Here is a 12,545-nt window from a genome sequence, read left to right on the forward strand (position 1 = left end):
GAAAAGACTTTTATGGATATACTTTTTTTTTTTTTAATGGTTTTCCTTCTACAGATTAGACTATCCATGAAAAATCAAGGCTTTGTCCTGAAGGTAGCACCAACAGAGGACCTAGCCGTACTGGGTCACTGGGCACTATGACACACTTGAACGTGAACCTTGGGCGTCTGAGAGAAGGCCGCCCCAGGAAGCTGGCTGTAGGCAGACACATCTCAGCAGTATGCCACATAGTCACTTCTTGACATTTCTCCATTTATAAATTTAGTGTCTATGAGGCCAAATACGTACACTCCATACTTAAAATCATAGGCAGACCTCATCCAGTTTGCTACCTAGATAGCTGCAACATTTTCACAGTTAAATTATAACCAGTTGTGCTGGAGGTATAGATACATATCTGCCCCAAACTGTCAGCTTTATAAGATCTTTTTCTTACACCCTCAGCCTTAAGAAGCACTGTTGCTAGGTATAAAAATCACCCCTGGGTATAATATGATGAACTTCTTACTACACAGCCAAAGCTATAGCTCAGTATCAGGCACAGAAGAGATGATGAAGAAGCAGCAGATAAGCAGCACTTGCAGGTTAGAGAACAGCTCAGCACGACCTGCACGTTTGGAGCCTCAATACCCCTCCACCGCCCTGGCCCCACATTGGCAGGGGATTGGTCAAGCTTCACTTAGCAGTCAGAGTCAGCAATGCATCAGCTACATGGATGTCACCTTTCTTTCAATGACATTTGCCTAACATATATACATTAAAATTTGCATTAAAAGGAAATGAGTGATTCAAAAGACCTTTTAATGCTGCTTTTCTGTATTTCTGCAAAATACTTTAAAAATATATGCTCTTTAAATTGCTGCATATTTTCCATAGGCAATATTGAGAAAATGGTTCTGCCCCTATTGACACATACAGACACACACAGACATCCACAGACACACACACATACAATTTCATGTACTAGTAATTTTTAAAACCAATTGATCTACAGGAAACAAAAACCCAGAAAATATCACTATCATCAAGATACTATAAAACCAAATTTTTTCTCTAGTCTTACTAAATTTCCATCCCCAGCAGTCTGCATGTTATACATGGCAAAAAACAAACAAATAAAAAAACGCATGAAATTGCCCTCCTCAACCCCACTCATGAAATGTTTAACTAAACAAAGGAAAACACTTTAAAAAGGACTGAAGGCATTATACTCCTTATGTAATCACCTTAGAAGTTATTTTGTTCAAAATGATCAAAGAAATGTCAAAAACCACATGGACTCCCACAGTTAGGGCGCTATTGATTCTAGATGTTGATCTTTAGAGCAACATGAAAGAACTAAAAGAACACGAAGAGGAATACTACCTACAGGGCTGCAAATGCAGCCTCAGCTCCAAGTGCCCAGCTGGTCAGAGCTGAAAACCCGGCAGCTCTTCTTTGAGTTGAGAGGTCATGGGCTCTGTAGAGACGGCCCCTCCCAGGTCATGTGGCAAAGGTCTGCCTCCGAACAAAATTCCACTAAAGCAGCCTAAAACACAGAGTTTTCTCGGAGAAGAGTGAGCTATTTTTGCAGTCCTAGCTATCAGTGCAGCTTATTTTGTTTTAAAGGAAGACCTGCTAGGAATATTGTGTGTTTCTGTTTTATTTAATGATGATACGCTATTAAGTCTGAATTGCAAAATAAAATCCAAGAGCTTATTATTTAACAAAAGTATACATTGTTTCCTATGTGACTAGCAGACACTAAGCTCACTTCAATCTCAGACTAACCCTAGGCAATGGGAACTATTTTCCCTCCTTTTACACCTGAGGAGACTGAATCACCAAGAAATGAGGAGACCTGCCTAACATCCACAGCCTGTTCCTTGGTGGGGCTGGGCTTAGAATCCAGGCAAGAAGCTCTAGAAACTGCATGTTTTTAACCATGTACCACATGCTCTGTTAGTAATTTAAGAATCTTCTTCAAAGCTCATTTAGTCTTGCCATAACCTGGGGAGATTTCTAAAGCACATGAGCCTGAAAAGCCACTAGTGGAGACATTGACTCTTAGACGCCACACTGTCACTCATGACTTAGAATGGGAAAATCTGCTGGGGGGCTTCTGTGACCTGGGACTCTGGAGACCTGGAGCCCAGGGCCGGCTCAGATGCTGGCTTCCCGGGGAAGCTTGGAGAGGTACTGAAGCACACTGATGGGAACACCGGCTCCAGCATTAGATAACCTTGCATTTTTAGACTGGAGATGCAACATATTAGTGAAGTGTCTGTGGATAAGTCACATAATCTCTTGGAGACTCAGTCTCCCCCTCTTAAAATATAGGAGATGAGTATTATCTCAATGAGATGGATGAGATGGTTGGATGGCATCACTGACTCAGTAGACGTGAGTTTGAGCAAACTCTGGGAGATAGTGAAGAACAGGGAACCCTGGTATACTGCAGTCCATGGGGTTGCAAAGAGTCAGATATGAGTTAGTGACTGAACAACATTATCTTAATAGAATTGATCTGATGCTTCAATGACTCAATGCCTCTCTGCTACAGATTCATTATAAAAATGCAGTGCTGTGTTAGAGATCACAGTCCCATCTACCTAAAAAATACTGTGATTTCATAATACTATGATTACAAGACAGTTGACTGGGCTTCGCAGGTGGCACAGTGGTAAAGAATCTGCCTGCCAATGCAGGAGACACAAGAGATGTGGGTTTGATCCCTGGGGCAGGAAGATCCCCTAGAGGAGGAAATGGCAACCCACTCCAATATTGTTGCTGGGAAAATTCCAAGGACCAAGGAGCCTGACAGGCTACAGTCCATGGGGCTGCAAAAAGTTGGGCACAAAGAGCATACATACACAGGTATGACAGTTGACTGTACTAATACTGTACTATATATAGTGCTTATGATTTCCAAATATTTTCACATCTACGTTCTGATTAGATCCTCATTACTAATCTGCATAGTATTCAACCCTCATTTTATGGATGAAGAAATTGAAGCTGAGAGAATTTATTTGGCTTGGCCATGATCATACATTGTCAGGTGACATGGCTGGCCCACAAACCCTGAGCTTTTGCTCCTTATCCAGGGTTCTTTTCCTTATAATTTGCTAGGTTTCCACAGAAGACATGAGGGCTGCTTGCAATAAGTAGCACAAATGGGGAAAATAAAAGAACCTGAAGAAGTAGAAATGAATACTAATTGCTCCAAGATCCTGGAGAGGATGGAGCAGCTGTCTCTGGTTTGTGTGTCAGTTAGCATGTACTGAGGGGCCTCTTACACATCCAGTGGAAATGTGATGCCCAGGCTTGCTTGGAGAGCAGAAGCCAAGGCAGAGTTTCCATGAGAAGAATGAAGCAAAGGAAATGAGAGACGTTTAATGCAGACACAGTTGCAAGAATGCTCATAACCAGTGAATGGTAACTGATGGCTCTGGAAGGGAATAGAAGTGACGCAGTTGAAGTGATTGGAGAGGCACATAATGAGGTTTTCTCAAGGGCTGGCCTTGAGGTTGACATTATTTAATGTTATTAATGTTCTCCATGACAGATATATCAGATTCGCTCAGGGCCATCCTTTCCTGGGTTCAATCCCTTGCTACGGCTACTGAGTTATTTGAGTTCATGGAACCCTCTTGGTTCTGCCACCCAAGGCTCACTGCATATAACTCAAGTCTCAGGTTCCTCCTGTCACTTGAGAGTCCAATGACATGCCAACTTCTAGAATTTAGGATTTGACTTCTGAAGCAACAGCTAAAAGGACTGATAAATGTAATATGAAGTACAGGGGACTTGCCTCCCATGATGAAAATTCTGGACCCATGGGAAACATGAGATGAAAGTGGGACAGATAAATTCCCTCTCCTTTCCTCCCTCCAGTGAGCTATTTGGAGGAACAGTTTCTCTGTACAGCCTGCCCAGAAACAGCCTGTGTGGCTGTGACTCTGTGGCTTATTATAAGGCAGTTGCCGGTATAGTAACATCGCCTTACATGATTTTGCATTCTTCCATGCCTCACCTTCCTTCCTTTCCCTCACTCTCACTGTCCTAGGTTTCAACTAAAATATATATTAGCATTTAATCCTTGCTCAAGTTCTGGGACAGCAGAAGTGAAGGTATTGGCGAAGTCATCGTTGAAATTACCCAGTTAATTAAAACATCCAAAAACAGGTATGAAAAGATATACTAAGTCATGGAAATGTAAGTAGTCTGATAATGTAAGAAAAATGACTGGTGAAAAAGTCAATCAACTCAGAAATCAGATGGGAAATGATAAGCAGAAAGCTTTGAAGAAGCCATTCTAGCTCACCAAGAAGGAGATAAATATCACGATGTTTAAAAGGCTAACATCACAGAAATTCCAATCCTCACTCTCCTACCTGCTTAAAATCCTTCAGCAGCTCCTCATGGTGCCCAGGATAAGTTTCAAACCAGGTCTAATTTCTGAGAGTCTCACTTTCTCCAAATATGTTGTTGTTTAGTTGCTGAGTCGTGCCTGACTCTTTGTGACCCCATGGACTGTAGCCCACCAGGTTCCTCTGTTCTTGGGATTTTCTGGGCAAGTATACTGAAGTGGGCTGCCATTTCCTCTTCCAGGAGATCTTCCTGACCCAGGGATTGAGCCTGTGTCTCCCACATTAGCAGGAGGATTCTCTACCAGCCCTCTTAATACGCAGAAAGTGACACACAAAAAAATGTTACTCCCACCCTAACAATGAGAGAAAAAAGTCAGATAATCAACAAAGCCATATTTATTCTCAAGCCAGTCAGAGAGCTGAGGTTGGACAATAAGTAGGTGAACTAAATTCCAAAAAGCAGTGTGCCTCTCTGAGAAGAGGCAGAAACACTTGAATTGTTTTACCTTTGACAGAGCACGGGAAGAGAAATGGCCACTATAAAAGGAGGGAAGGTGAAAGCAGGCAACATTTTAACCAGTTGTTAAGAGGGTGGTCATCTAGTGTGATTGTCTAGAACTCCTGGGAGCCCCAGACACAAGAGGACAAGAAGAGTTCACATTCATTCTTTAGCACTTTTCCAGAGGCTTCTTTCCACTGGATGCTCACAAGAAAGACTGGGAGCAGGAGAGGAGACATGTACCCATACCATGCAGGGCACAAGAAAAAACCCTGCCCCCTGCCCACATACTGGACTCCAGTTTTTCATATGAAGCAAAAGCCTCAAGCCTCTGGGGAAGTGAAAAGAAACCTTCCCAGGAGAGGGTTCAGTGCCTCCGGGGAAATATTAGAAGCAAAAGCCATCTTCTCCTGGGAGGGGTGGAAGCCTCTTTACCTGGCCCTAGGAATAGCTAAACTTTCACTGAGGAACAGGCCAAAGCAAAATCCATCATCAATATGATGGTAGACGTTTGAAATCCAGCTCTCGGGGGAAAACAAAGTCCTGATTTGTGGTGTCTGCTCATTTCTGTGATGTGACTCCTTCTCTGGGTGTATCTATGTATGTGCTAAGTCGTGTCTGACTCTTTTGCAATTCTGTGGACTGTAGCCTGCCTGGGTCCTCTATCCATGAGATTTTCCCAGGCAAGAATACTGGAACGGGTTGCCATTTCCTTCTCCAGGGGATCTTCCAACCCAGGGATAGAGCCTGTGTCTCCTGCACCTCCTACATTGCAGGAGGATTCTTTACTGCTGAGCCACCAGGTAAATATTTCTACCTTGGCCAATTTAAAACTACCAGCATGATGTCAGATGACTCACACATTTATAAAAATTTAACAATCAGCTCAAGCACACAATTGCATCTGACCCTGAGGAGGCTTCGGGCTTCCCTTGTAGCTCAGCTGGTAAAGACTCTGCCTGCAGTGCAGGAGACCCAGGCTCGATTCCTGGGTCAGGAAGATCCCCTGGAGAAGGAAATGGCAACCCACTCCAGTATTCTTGCCTAGAGAATCCCATGGACAGAGGAGCCTGGCAGGCTATAGTCCATGGTGTCATAAGAGTTAGACACAACTTAGTGACCAACACCCCCTTCCCAACCCAACGAAGCATCGGAAAACCCCATCCCCATCCTAGTGCCCATCACAAAACCACAATGAGAGTCAAATGGAAAAGACCAGAAATAAAAAACAAACAGAAACCCAGCATCAACACTACAGAATTTCTTTGATGGGCCTATGAACAGAATGGATTCAACACAGGGAAGGAAAATCATGAAGTCTGAGACTGGCCAATGGACATTATCCAAACTAAACACAAAGAAGAGAGAAAGGAGCTGGGGTGGGGGGAGGCAGGGGGTAGTGTGGGCAGAGAAGAGACTAGAATGGTGCATCTAAGAGCTACGGGACATCAGATGATCTGAGCAATGTACAACTGGAATCCCAGAGGAGGGAGAGAGAGAAAGTGGAATGGGAAGATCTAACTCCTGCACACTGCCTCGCCTCGTCTACTGTCAATCTCCCTTTTTAAAGCTACCGTGAAGCTATTGAAGAGGCCATGTCTTCGTCGACTCTCAGGACCTTCAAACAGTTATTCCTTTTTCTCTGTTAAGATTACTTCTACTTCTCAGGATTCAGTTAGGTATTATTTCTCTAAGGAATTGTACAGTGGGGTCTCTAGACCTGAATTGGCTGCCAGTCTGGTGGGACCCAGAACATCCTGATTCACTCTCATCATAGTATGTTACACCCCTGTGATTACCTTGTGCTTCTGGCAGAACTGAAAACTCCTTAAGGGTAGAGATCATGCCTTTTTTCTTTTGTATGCTCAGTTCAGTTCAGTTCATTTGCTCAGTCGTATCCAACTCTTTGTGACCCCATCAACCACAGCACGTCAGGCCTCCCTGTTCAACATCAACTCCCGGAGTCTACCCAAACCCATGTCCATCGAGTCAGTGATGCCATCCAACCATCTCATCCTCTGTCGTCCCCTTCTCCTGTTGCCCTCAAACTTTCCCAGCATCAGGGTCTTTTCAAATGACTCAGCTATTCACATCAGGTGGCCAAAGTATTGGAGTTTCAGCTTCAACATCAGTCCTTCCAATGAACACCCAGGACTGATCTCCTTTAGGATGGACTGGTAGGATCTCCTTGCAGTCCAAGGGACTCTCAAGAGTCTTCTCCAACACCACAGTTCAAAAGCATCAATTCTTCAGTGCTCAGCTTTCTTTATATTCCAGCTCTCACATCCATATATGACCACTGGAAAAGCCACAGCCTTGACTTGATGGACCTTTGTGGGCAAAGTAATGTCTGTGCTTTTTAATATGCTGTCTAGGTTGGTCATAAGTTTCCTTCCAAGGAGTAAGCATCTTTTAATTTCATTGCTGCAATCACCATCTGCAGTGATTTTGGAGCCCAGAAAAATAAAGTCAGCCACTGTTTCCACTGTTTCCCCATCTATTTCCCATGAAGTGATGGGACCGGATGCCATGATCTTAGTTTTCTAAATGTTGAGCTTTAAGCCAACTTTTTCACTCTCCTCTTTCACTTTCATCAAAGGCTCTTTATTCTTCACTTTCTGCCATAAGGGTGGTGTCATCTGCATATCTGAGGTTATTGATGTTTCCGAGCAATCTTGATTTCAGCTTGTGCTTCCTCCAGCCCAGAGTTTCTCATGATGTACTCTGCATATAAGTTAAATAAGCAAGGTGACAATATACAGCCTTGATCTACTCCTTTTTCTATTTGGAACCAGTCTGTTGTTCCATGTCCAGTTCTAACAGTTGCTTCTGACCTGCATACAGGTTTCTCAAAAGGCAGGTCAGGTGGTGTGGTATGCCCATCTCTTTCAGAATTTTCCACAAGAGAAGACTCTACACATGGACATCACCAGATGGTCAACACCGAAATCAGATTGATTATATTCTTTGCAGCCAAAGATGGATAAGCTCTATACAGTAAGCAAAAATAAGACTGGGAGCTGACTGGCTCAGATCATGAACTCCTTATTGCCAAATTCAGACTGAAATTGAAAAAAGTGGAGAAAACCACTAGACCATTCAGGTATGACCTAAATCAAATCCCCTATGACTATACAGTGGAAATGAGAAATAGATTTAAGGGACTAGATGTGATAGACAGAGTGCTTGATGAACTATGGATGGAGGTTCGTGACATTGTACAGGAGACAGGGATCAAGACCATCCCCAAGAAAAAGAAATGCAAAAAAAGCAAAATGGCTGTCTGAGGAGGCCTTACAAATAGCTGGGCAAAGAAGAGAAGTGAAAAGCAAAGGAGAAAGGAAAGGTATACCCATTTGAATGCAGAGTTCCAAAGAATAGCAAGGAGAGATAAGAAAGCCTTTCTCAGTGATCAGTGCAAAGAAATGGAGGGAAACAATAGAATGGGAAAGACTAGAAATCTCTTCAAGAAAATTAGAGATACCAAGGGAACATTTCATGCAAAGATGGGCACAATAAAGGACAGAAATGGTATGGGCCTAACAGAAGCAGAAGATATTAAGAAGAGGTGGCAAGAGTACATGGAAGAACTGTACAAAAAAGATCTTCACAACCCGGATAATCACGATGGTGTGATCACTCACCTAGAGCCAGACATCCTGGAATGTGAAGTCAAGTGGGCCTTAGGAAGCATCACTACAAACAAAGCTAGTGGAGGTGATGGGATTCCAGTTGAGCTATTTCAAATCCTGAAATATGATGCTGTGAAAGTGCTGCACTCAATATGCCAGCAAATTTGGAAAACTCAGCAGTGGCCACAGGACTGGAAAAGGTCAGTTTTCATTCCAATCTCAAAGAAAGGTAATGCCAAAGAATGCTCAAACTACCACACAATTGCACTCATCTCACACGGCAGTAAAGTAATGCTTAAAATTCTCCAAGCCAGGCTTCAGCAATACGTGAACCGTGAACTTCCAGATGTTCAAGCTGGTTTTAGAAAAGGCAGAGGAACCAGAGATCAAATTGCCAACATCCACTGGATCATGGAAAAAGCAAGAGTTCCAGAAAAAAACATCTATTTCTGCTTTATTGACTATGCCAAAGCCTTTGTACACTCAATGCTTAATAAATGTTAATAAATACAGGGATATATTAATAAGCTAGAAAATACAAAATATTGCACAAACCAAGCAATCTAGTTTAAGTTTTCACATCGAACATGCAAAGTTCAAAATTACTGGAAGTTTAAAAAGCAATACAACAAATGGGATCACAGAAGAGAAAAATGAATCGTATTTAACTTGAAAGCATAAATCACAATTTAAATCATAAGAGTTAGGATAACAAAAATGCTAATCAAAAGTTCTCAATCTACCTAAAAGATAAAACCAAAATGATAAATTTGTCTTTAATGAAGGAATTGACTCAGGGAGGCTTACATTGGATACATGGAAGACATTTTTGGGGATCTTAAGCATGGAGATACATTCTTTTTTTCTAAACAAACACACACATACATTCATATGCTCACAAACACTTAGAATATCATAGGCATATCACAAGTATGGTCTGAATTGTTGTTCTGTAAATCAGCTGTTGAAAACTCAGAAGGCATTTATCCTTAGAAATAACATCATGTAAACATGGTATTTTGTTTTACAGACTGCTTTCACAATAGCCTATTTAACCCATAATGTAAATAAACTACCTTCTAGAACTTTTGACTCTCAAGTTTCTGCTGGATGTCCAAAATCTAGAACAGAACCTGGTGTATATGTTAAGGAGTTGGTAAGTATGCTGAATGAAGGATGCGGAATGATTAATGGTGGGAAACATTCGTTGTGGACACAGACACTGTTCTAAAGAGTTTTCAGGGGTTGTTTTAGCCCATTATCACAGCCTTATAAGGTAGCGTTTCTCAGATAATGAAAGTGATAAAGTGAGGAAATAAGAAAGATTAAATTTATGATTTAAGGAATTTGCTTTTGACCTCACCTCTAGGAAGAAAGCCTTCTTCTAGGGTGCATGCTCTTAACCACTGTACATACTGTGAAAATTAGTAAATAGAAATCTTATTTAAAATGGAGTTGGGAGGCCAGTAGGGGGAACTCTCAAGCCCCACCACTCCAGTATAAGGTTACTACTTTAACCGAGCAAGAGAAAGAAAGAAAAAAAAAAAGACTCCTTGCCAGGCAACAACCTGGCCCTTTAGAGACTATCACAACTCAGCCAATGAAAAGCCACTAGTTCAAATTCCCAGTTTCCTCTAATGAACTCTTTGTTTAATAATAGCTCCACCAACTCCTTTTCTAGAAAAGAACATTCTTCTCCTTTGTTATTTGGACTTGCCTGTGGTGTGCTACAGATTACATGTTCTGAATTGTATATCCTTGCTGTTCTCAACTTAACCTATTTTGTTAGTAAAATAACTGGCTGTTTTATTGTTTTAGGTCAACAAAACTGTTTCTCTACTTTCAGTTTTAGGTCTTAAAAAGCATAGGACTAGAACCAGAATGTAGTTAAACGAATGGAAGCTCCATAAGGGCAGGATGTCCTTAGGACAAGCAGATTTATCCAAGCACATCAGTGCTATATAATAAGCGCTCAATAAATATTTGACAACCTACTCCAGTGTTCCTGCCAGGAGAATTCCATGGACAGAGGAGCTTGGCAGGCTATAGTCCACAGGTCACAAAAAGCTGGAAATGACTGAGCCCCACTCTATTTTTGCCTGAAAAATCCCATGGACAGAGGAGCCTGGCAGGTTACAGTCCAAAGGGTTGCAAAGAGTGAGACATGACTGAACATGCATGCACACACAAATAAGTGAAAGAGTTATTTCCCTTTCCTTGGATATTGGGCCTATTCTAAGCATCAATTATACCAAAAAGTCTGACGTTTCCCTCCTTCTCTTTTGTTGGGTATATTTCTCATTTAATTTTCTCCCAGGTGATCAGTTATGATACTGTCTGTTTTGTTCTAGCTATAGCAACTGCACAGCCTGCTTTATATAATTTATTCACCCTCAGATCAAAATCTAACTCCTATAGCTAGAACTTCCTCCGTTACTGAGGGAAAGCATCTGATTTCAGGTGTTCCCAATAAAATGTAACTGAAAATGCCTTCCAGTCCGCTTAGGGATTTGCCAAGAATGCATAGAATAATTGGATTTTAAAGAAATTGCTTGCTGACCCCAATTGACATAAATTTGGTACAATCTGGGGGGCAGGGAAGGGTCACACTTTCTAAGCTGTTTCTGGTTTGTGTAGCTTCCTTTTTCCCTCTACACAATATTCTCAGATTGTTTGTCTTTAGACCCCTTAGGGGAGGCAGGCTACCTAATCCATGGTCTAGCAAAGTGAAAGCTAGTGATAACAAAGAAACATTTCAAAACAGAGTTGAAATGAGCTTCTTTCCTAGCAACATATGGACTACATACCAGTGATTACAATTTGATATTATAAAATAATGGCATATAAATCTAAAATAACACAGCAATTATGCTAATTTACTTTTAAAAGTATGTTGTCAGTTATTTAAACTCACAGATTCCCAAGCAGTTCATCACCAAAGGAGTACTTCTCTAAAGAAAACTAGTGGTGGTGATGGACAGATAGGAGGTGGGGATTATACATACATTTGCTTTAGCAAAAGAGATGACGGATGATTCACTTCTGAATTACAACTCATACAGGACGTGAAGCATATTTCTTGAGAAAATAATACACTGCTGTTGCAAATATGAAGTATTGCATTATAAGAGGTTAGCAAACAACTCACAACAAGTGAAACCAATTATCGTGAAACTAAACTGAGATTATTTTATAGCTAAAATTAAGAAGAGCAGTATTTGAAGAGCAAGATGAAGTCAAGTGCAACACTGGTAATGCAATATGAACTAAATGTCCTTCCCCCAGATCATGGGAAGCCAAACTACTGGTGCTTGTGCAGCATCATAGGAGCTCTGCGAGGCATGGAGGCCCGTGAAATATGCATTGGCATTCTCAGGAAGCTGTTTGACTTCTAAAACCCACCCTGCAGTACTTCTAAAGCATTCACTTAATAGATTTTGACACTGTCCATAAGAACTGCAGAAATGACCTATAATTTTCAGTCAGTTTTCCTGACCATCACTACCCCGGGAACTTTGGTGTATATTTTGATTACTCTTCTTAATGAGGAAAGATCAAGTCAAGAAATTACCTTGGGAATGGGGAAAGTTTGATCACTATACATCCCAGATTTAATATCAACAAACTTTTAGTTTATGCGAAACCAAGAAAACAGGAGATCAAAACAAACAAATGAAAACAACCCTCCAGGCCACCAACTCCTGCTCAGGCTGCCAAGGGTGGCTGTCCTCCAGAACATCCCTCCTTTCTGCTTCTGGGGTTTCAGGAGGCACAGAGCAGCCACAAGTCACCTCCCCCAGATGGCAGGTGGCGTCACAGCTGCCCTGGACTCTGGGCTCATACATCCTTGACCAGCTCAAATAGAGGGGGAGCCTGCAACTGTGGGAAAGAGGCAGAGGTGAAGACCCTTTTTATTTTTCTATCACCTGGCCAACTACAGTGACTTGGTACAAAATAGTTGACGAATAAATACACAACAAACAAATTCTGGCTTCAGCTTACTTTACCAGCACCATATCCATAAACCTGCACTCAACAGTTCACATGCTCTTTTCAACCACA

At 41.7% G+C, this 12,545-nt stretch overlaps 1 protein-coding gene across 1 annotated transcript in view; it reads right to left on the reverse strand.

Annotated features, from left to right (window-relative positions):
* SDCCAG8 (SHH signaling and ciliogenesis regulator SDCCAG8) overlaps positions 1-12,545 on the reverse strand; it is a 239,901-nt gene that overhangs the window by 54,522 nt on the left and 172,834 nt on the right. The gene's annotated exons all lie outside the window — the stretch shown is intronic.

Source organism: Budorcas taxicolor, chromosome 16 (assembly GCF_023091745.1).
Source record: "Budorcas taxicolor isolate Tak-1 chromosome 16, Takin1.1, whole genome shotgun sequence".
Lineage (NCBI taxonomy): Eukaryota > Metazoa > Chordata > Mammalia > Artiodactyla > Bovidae > Budorcas > Budorcas taxicolor.